This window comes from Cherax quadricarinatus, chromosome 55 (assembly GCF_038502225.1).
Source record: "Cherax quadricarinatus isolate ZL_2023a chromosome 55, ASM3850222v1, whole genome shotgun sequence".
Taxonomy (NCBI): Eukaryota; Metazoa; Arthropoda; class Malacostraca; order Decapoda; family Parastacidae; genus Cherax; species Cherax quadricarinatus.
In genome coordinates this window covers 23,895,040-23,903,667 of record NC_091346.1, presented here as the reverse complement: position 1 = coordinate 23,903,667, position 8,628 = coordinate 23,895,040, and positions in this window count along the sequence as shown.

Genomic DNA, 8,628 nt, shown 5'->3' with positions numbered 1-8,628 from the left:
ACTGCAAGATCAACAAGGAGTCACTTACGACACTATTCACGGCATATTTCAAGCTTATCCTTGAGTCTGCAGCACCAGTATGGAACTCACAGTGGTGACATGATTCCGACATACAAATATAGCTATCCATATGGGTGATATCGTATCGTTAACTCTCAAAGAGGAAATGGAAATATAAACACATATGCAGTATAATGTGATCCTTTATTGACTACGTTTCGCCCACACAGTGGGTTTTTTCAAGTCACAAACAGAACTACCTGGGGTGGAAGGAACGTTCCTTCCACCCCAGGTAGTTCTGTTTGTGACTTGAAAAAGCCCACTGTGTGGGCGAAACGTAGTCAATAAAGGATCACATTATACTGCATATGTGTTTATATTTCCATTGTGTCGGTATTTTATACCATTTATTTCCATACCATTTATTTCCAACTCTCAAAGAGTTCATTCACCATGGTATGGCAAACGCCAACAAGTGAGTGGGCATTCGCGGCTTCAATTAGATACTGGTGATTTCGTTTTACTAGGACAATATGAATTACTTGCTGATAGGATTTCTTAAAATATATTTCAAGCTTTCATTTATTCATCACTGCAACAGCACACACATACATTCATCACTGCAATTGTAGCATACATCTATTCATAACTCTAACAGTAACATACATCCATTCGTCATTCCACTAGTACACACATTTCTTTTCATCCTTGCACTAGTAACATACATCCATTGAACATTGCAATACTAAGTACATACACGTCCACTCATCACTGCAACAGTACATACATGCTTTACAGACTGTGTGGCAGACTGCATGAATGATATTCAAGAGGAGGTACAGTAGTTGGTGCTTCAACCACAAAAAAACTATAAAAATAAGTCACCAAACACTGGAGACAGCGCCACGAGTCTATTTTCTTGTAACTGGAAATGAGTAATTTCACACACTTTTACACACACACACACACACACACACACACACACACACACACACACACACACACACACACACACACACACACACACACACACAGAGGTATGCATAACATTTTCACGAAGATGACATGAAAATTACAGTTAAAGAGACGATTTATCGCCCACGAAGGAAGCTAAAGAACGTACGGGTGTTGGAGCACTTTCGTGTATGTATGCATGTAATGTATGAATATATATATATATATATATATATATATATATATATATATATATATATATATATATATATATATATATATATATATAAAATCTTGAAAAAGCAAGTAACAATATGTACAGATGGGTTCAAATATCTGAGCAGCAAATGCTTCCAAAAACTTTAGCAAGAATTCTTTAAGGCTCTATATACGAAATACTCGTATGTTAGTCCGTCTTGGAGTAAGATCAAACAAGTAAAGAAAACTATCAGAATTAAGGAAGTTGACTACGAGAAGAAACTGAAGATGATCCTAACAACCCCAGAAGAGAAGATCAAAAGGGGGATGTTGTTATCAAGTAGAAAATACTTGGTGGACTAGATAGTCAAGAGACAGACAGACATTACTTGAAATAAAAGAGACATACTATTTGAAATAAAAGAGACAGATACTATTTGAAATAAAAGAGACAGATACTATTTGAAATAAGAGAGACATACTATTTGAAATAAAAGAGACAGATACTATTTGAAATAAAAAAGATACTATTTGAAATAAAAGAGACAGATACTATTTGAAATAAAAGAGACAGATACTATTTGAAATAAAAGAGACAGATACTATTTGAAATAAAAGAGACAGATACTATTTGAAATAAAAGAGACAGATACTATTTGAAATAAAAGAGACATACTATCTGAAATACCAGAAGTCATGGGCCATTACACACACAAGCCACGTAGCTACCACAGTTTGGTTGACCTGGCACTTGGCGAGGGTAGTGAGGACGTAGTTATATATTTGTATTATGAATATTGCTCCGCGTTAAAAATAAACACTTATATGAACATGTGGTAAATATTACCAATAAAAAGTGGTAAATATTTTCCCTGAGCACAAGGAAAATATTTCCTTAAACAAGCGGGGAATATTTCCCTGAACACCAAAATATTTCTGTACTAGTGAAGATTCTATTTTAATCAGAATGAAGCGCTAAACATGTAAGGGTCACATAGCTCTTGGGAAAACAGAAGCATTCGGGCTAGATCCAAGGTAGTACAATTCTAGATCCTTGGATCAAGAGCCTCTCGTAGGCATCAAGCACCTCCACTGAGGGGATCTCCTTGAAAAAGTGGTAACTATTTCCCTGCACAAGTAGGGAATATTCCCCGGCACAAATTTCGGAATATTCCCTATGCAATCATTCAGAATAGCAAGTAACGTCACCACTTTGGCTTGTTATGAAGCGTTAAACCCGTAAGGGCGACACACCATGTGGAGAACGGGAGGAACTCAGGTTTGATCTAAGGAACGGTGGAGTCTTAGAGACTATTAATTTAATAGGGTGTTGTCCCAAGTCTACTCACTACCTGACTTACTATTCTGAACTTGTAAAAGTTGCCAGCAGCACTTTCCTCCATGCAAAAGTGACAAATTTTGCTTATAATTTCTCCAATTTCGCACGCGCGAGTGCGTGCACGCATACGCAGATACACACACATACACACATACACACACACACACACACACATACACACATACACACACACACACACATACGGGCGCCTGGCAAACCTACGGATAGCGTTCCGTTACCTCAGTAAGGATTCGTTTAAGACTCTGTATACCATCTACGTCAGGCCCATACTGGAGTATGCAGCACCAGTTTGGAATCCACACCTAGTCAAGCACGTCAAGAAATTAGAGGAAGTGCAAAGGTTTGCAACAAGACTAGTCCCAGAGCTACGGGGATTGTCCTATGAAGAAAGGTTGAGGGAAATCGGCCTGACGACACTGGAGGCCAGGAGGGTCAGGGGAGACATGATAACGACATATAAAATACTGCGCGGAATAGACGAGGTGGACAAAGACGGGATGTTCCAGAGATGGGACACAGACACAAGAGGTCACAATTGGAAGTTGAAGACTCAGATGAATCAAAGGGATGTTAGGAAGTATTTCTTCAGTCATAGAGTAGTCAGGCCATGGAATAGCCTAGAAGGTGATGTGGTAGAGGCAGGAACCATACATAGTTTTAAGGCGAGGTATGATAGAGCTCATGGGGCAGGGAGAGAGAGGACCTAGTAGCAATCAGCGAAGAGGCGGGGCCAGGAGCTGTGAATCGACCCCTGCAACCACAAATAGGTGAGTACAAATAGGTGAGTACACACACACACACACACACACACACACACACACACACACACACACACACACACACACACGTGAAGCAGTATCGCTAAATAGTGCTCCCAGGATTTAGCGTTCTAGTGGCTGTCCTAAGATATTATTAGCGGTCATCGTACGTGAGTGAATCAGTGAACATACCTACAAGAGTATAACAGCTTTCAAGAGTGCGAATAATGTGATAAGATCAAGAATTTTACAATTTAAATTGTAAGGGTGAGGGAGGGTAGCAGTCAGCTGATGACGTTGCTGGCTGCAGTGTTGGCACAAAATATCCAAACACAGTTAATTGGGTTAACGGTGTGATCTGAAATATTAATAAATACAGATATTGGTCGGTTATAGCAGCAGTGTAGTGATAAGGTCATAAACGAGTGATTAAGTAAATACTGAAAGTAAGAAAAAATTAGTCAATCCCCATTATTATTATTATAATTATGGGGGAGCACTAAACCCGTAGGATTATACAGTGCATGTGGGGAGATGGAAGGTATTCAGGCTCAATTCAGGGAACTGGAGCACAGATCCAATTCCCTAGATCAAGAGCCCCTCACTACCGTCAAGGAACCTCCCTTGAGGGGAGTCAATCCCCAGCTGTTGGTGTTGTGAATGTAGTTAATATCATCAGTTTTGTTATGACCATAATACTGTACTAAAGAAAAAAGAGTGAATACCAAGTCTTAAAAGAAAAAGAAAATAAAAACTTGAATGCATGATAAAGTTCCTCAGGAGTTACAAAAGAGAAGGAGTTGATAGCAGCCGACCAGCAGGAACCTCCATTGTTGTGCAGACGACATCACTTGCCTATGTGTGGTTAATTTTGGTTAGTGTCTAAAGTCTTTGTGTCTCCTCGCCCTGCTGGTTGTATGCTATACCATCACTCTCTTCCTAACTTTGAGTGCCAGGAGATAGATAGTGGTAACCCTGATAATATTTAGTAAATTATCTAAATATCTTCAGAAGAGTTGTGTAGCCTAATGCCCCCCCCCCCCGACAGCGACAAGTTAGTAAACAAGTACGCACATACAAGCACACGTGTTCACCAGTAATTATTATAATAAATATTAGTATATATTAATAAGGAATTAAGTAAGAAATAATCCTACAATCTTCAAAAAAGTAACGTAGCCTAGTGTGCAAAGATCCGGGCCGGGAGAGTACCGGTGAACCAAGAACAACAAAGATCCAGGCCGGGAGAGTACCGGTGAATCAAGAACAATAACAGTAGTGTGTTAACGTGCCCCCCCCCCTCTTTTTCAAAGTACGACAAGCTAGTAAACACACTCACACAAACACAAGTGTACACAGTAAATATTATATAGTATATACTAGTGTATATTAATAAGGAATTGATTGTGAAAATTTTTTATAATCTTCAAAAGAGTAGCACGCACATATACACATACACACACATACATACACATACACACATACATACACATACATACACATACACATATATACATACACACATACACACACTCACACACCACCATGTGCTGGACACAGTGCACACAACCGAGGAAGAAGTGAAGAGGCTTCTGAGTGAGCTAGATACCTCAAAGGCAATGGGGCCAGATAACATCTCCCTATGGGTATTGAGAGAGGGAGCAGAGGCGCTATGTGTACCCCTAACAACAATATTCAATACATCTATCGAAACAGGGAGATTGTCTGAGGCATGGAAGACAGCAAATGTAGTCCCAATCTTTAAAAACGGAGACAGACATGAAGCATTAAACTACAGACCAGTTTCACTGACATGTATAGTATGCAAAATCATGGAGAAGTCTATCAGGAGAAGAGTGGTGGAACACCTAGAAAGGAATGATCTCATCAACAGCAGCCAACATGGTTTCAGGGACGGGAAATCCTATGTCACAAACCTACTGGAGTTCTATGACATGGTGACAGCAGTAAGACAAGAGAGAGGGGTGGGTGGATTGCATATTCTTGGACTGCAAGAAGGCGTTTGACAGTTCTACACGAGATTGGTGCAAAAACTGGAGGACCAAGCAGGGATAACAGGGAAGGCACTACAATGGATCAGGGAATACTTGTCAGGAAGACAGCAGCGAGTCATGGTACGTGGCGAGGTGTCAGAGTGGGCACCTGTGACCAGCGGGGTCCCACAGGGGTCAGTCCTAGGACCAGTGCTGTTTCTGGTATTTGTGAACGACATGACGGAAGGAATAGACTCTGAGGTGTCCCTGTTTGCAGATGACATGAAGTTGATGAGAAGAATTCACTCGATCGAAGATCAGGCAGAACTACAAAGGGAGCTGGAAAGGCTGCAGACCTGGTCCAGCAATTGGCTCCTGGAGTTCAATCCCACCAAGTGCAAAGTCATGAAGATTGGGGAAGGGCAAAGAAGACTGCAGACGGAGTACAGTCTAGGGGGCCAGAGACTACAAACCTCACTCAAGGAAAAAGATCTTGGGGTGAGTATAACACCAGGCACATCTCCTGAAGCGCACATCAACCAAATAACTGCTGCAGCATATGGGCGCCTAGCAAACCTCAGAACAGCATTCCGACATCTTAATAAGGAATCGTTCAGGACCCTGTACACCGTGTACGTTAGGCCCATATTGGAGTATGCGGCACCAGTTTGGAACCCACACCTAGCCAAGCACGTAAAGAAACTAGAGAAAGTGCAAAGGTTTGCAACAAGACTAGTCCCAGAGCTAAGAGGTATGTCCTACGAGGAGAGGTTAAGGGAAATCAACCTGACGACACTGGAGGACAGGAGAGATAGGGGGGACATGATAACGACATACAAAATACTGAGAGGAATTGACAATTTGGACAAAGACAGGATGTTCCAGAGATTGGACACAGTAACAAGGGGACACAGTTGGAAGTTGAAGACACAGATGAATCACAGGGATGTTAGGAAGTATTTCTTCAGCCACAGAGTAGTCAGTAAGTGGAATAGTTTGGGAAGCGATGTAGTGGAGGCAGGATCCATACATAGCTTCAAGCAGAGGTATGATAAAGCTCACGGTTCAGGGAGAGTGGCCTAGTGGCGATCAGTGAAGAGGCGGGGCCAGGAGCTCGGACTCGACCCCCACAACCTCAACTAGGTGAGTACACACACACACACACACACACAAACCTAACCTAACACATTAGCTCATAAATCCCCCCCACCACACACATTTTTACGATAAGCTGAAGCAGCTAGAACATCCCAACAGGATAAAAACAAAATGGGCTCTCAAAAGGGAGAACGTAAAGGCAAGGGAACTGATGATGGCTGGTCGGAAAAGGAAGAATGGGTAGAAAGGCTCAAGAACAAAATGGAACAATGGGAGAAAAGGTTAAACGAGCTTTGCAATAACATGCTAGAGCAAATATCTGCAGAGAGCAAGAAGTGGGAATCATGAGCTGTAGTAGCTGAGGCAAAGATACAGAGATTGGAGGAAGAAATGGATGTGCTGAAGCAGGATCTAAAGATGAGGTCCAAAAGGAGCAAGATGACTGAAATGGGAACATCAGCAGGCAGCGAGGGGACTGAAGGAGGGGATGGATCTAGGCAGTCTTTTGCAGCAGTAATATCAGGCCATCATGGTGTCTGGGAGATGATTAGGGAAACAGCAAAGGAGATGCTCAAATCAGATCCAGAGATACAGAGGGAAAAGAAATGGGAAGAGGAGAGGGAGAGGTCAATAATTATTCATGGGCTTCAGGAGGCTGAAAGGCAAACATATAATGAAAGAAAGCATTGGGAGAAAACAGAGATTAAGAACATCATTGCAATAACAGGAGAGAGGGACATTTCTCAGGTAGAAAATTTTCACTGACTTGGGGGGTATTCGAGGGAAAAAAATCGACCAATCAGATTGACATTCAAGACAGATGTGGTAAGGAACAGGATACTACAACAGAAACCACTGTCAAAGGACTCTCCAGATTATCAAAAAGTGTTCCTAAATCGAGACAGAACACGAAAGGAAAGGGAACAACTGAAAATGAGAGCAAGACAGAACCAGTGGAAGGAAAGAGAGACAGGACAGGCAACGACAGACAGGAAAACTCAGCCTTTGGGGGAACATCAAACACAAATGCTTACAGAAACCTCTCAACCCCTGCCACCACATATCAACCAAACACAGTAAACAGAAACGAACCTCACTCCATAGCTACCCCCTCCCCCAAGCACTAATGCCACAATCACAGCAGCCTCCCATAATATTGTGCCCTGCCTCCCACCCTCCCAGCCTGTACCCTCCTCTTCCCTCTCCCAAAATACAGTAATGGAAAGGAAGCTAAAGGTATGGTACACCAATGCAGATGGAATAACAAATAAGAGTGAAGAGTGGCAAGAAAGCATCATTGATGCATCACATGACATCATAGCACTAACAGAGACAAAACTTACAGGGATGATAACAGATGCTATTTTTCTACCTGGATATCAGATTATGAGGAAAGACAGAGAGAACAGAGGAGGGGGAGGAGTAGCATTGCTCATAAAAAAAACAGTGGAGTTTTGAGGAGATGGGAGGAATGGAAAGAAGGGAAACAGACGACTTCATTGTAGGAACGCTTCAGACTTGTGGTCCAAAGGTGATGATAGCAGTGATGTATAACCCACCACTTAACAGCAAGAGAACAAGAGAAGAGTATGATGTGCGCAATAGGGCAATGGTGGATACACTAGCTGAATTGGCCAGGCGGACTCATATGAGTAGGACAAAATTGCTTATAATGGGGGATTTCAATCATAAAGAGATTGACTGGGAAAACCTAGAGCCACATGGGGGACCAGAAACATGGAGGGCTAAGATGTTGGAGACTGTATTGGAGAACTTCATGCATCAACATGTTAGGGATACAACCAGAGAGAGAGGAGAGGATGTTGCAGCAAGGCTGGATCTCATATTTACCTTGAATAGTTCAGACATAAGGGATATCACCCACGAAAGATCCCTTGGCGCTAGTGATCATGATGTCCTGAGTTTTGAATATCTTGCAGAGTTAAAAGTGGAGAATGCAGCAGCACGAGAACAAAGAGAGAAACCAAACTTCAAAAAAAGGGACTACATAGGAATGAGAAGTTTCCTGCATGAAGTGCAGTGGGAAAGAGAACTAGATGGAAAGACAGTAAATGAAATGATGGAAATAGTAACCACTAAGTGCAGGGAGGCAGAGGAAAGGTTCATACCATAGGGCAACAGAAAAAATGGTAAGACCAGAGTGAGCCCATGGTTTAATGGGAGGTGTAAAGAGGCCAAAGCCAAGTGTGCTAGAGCATGGAAAAGGTATAGAAGGCAAAGGACTCAAGAAAACAAGGAGCTGAGC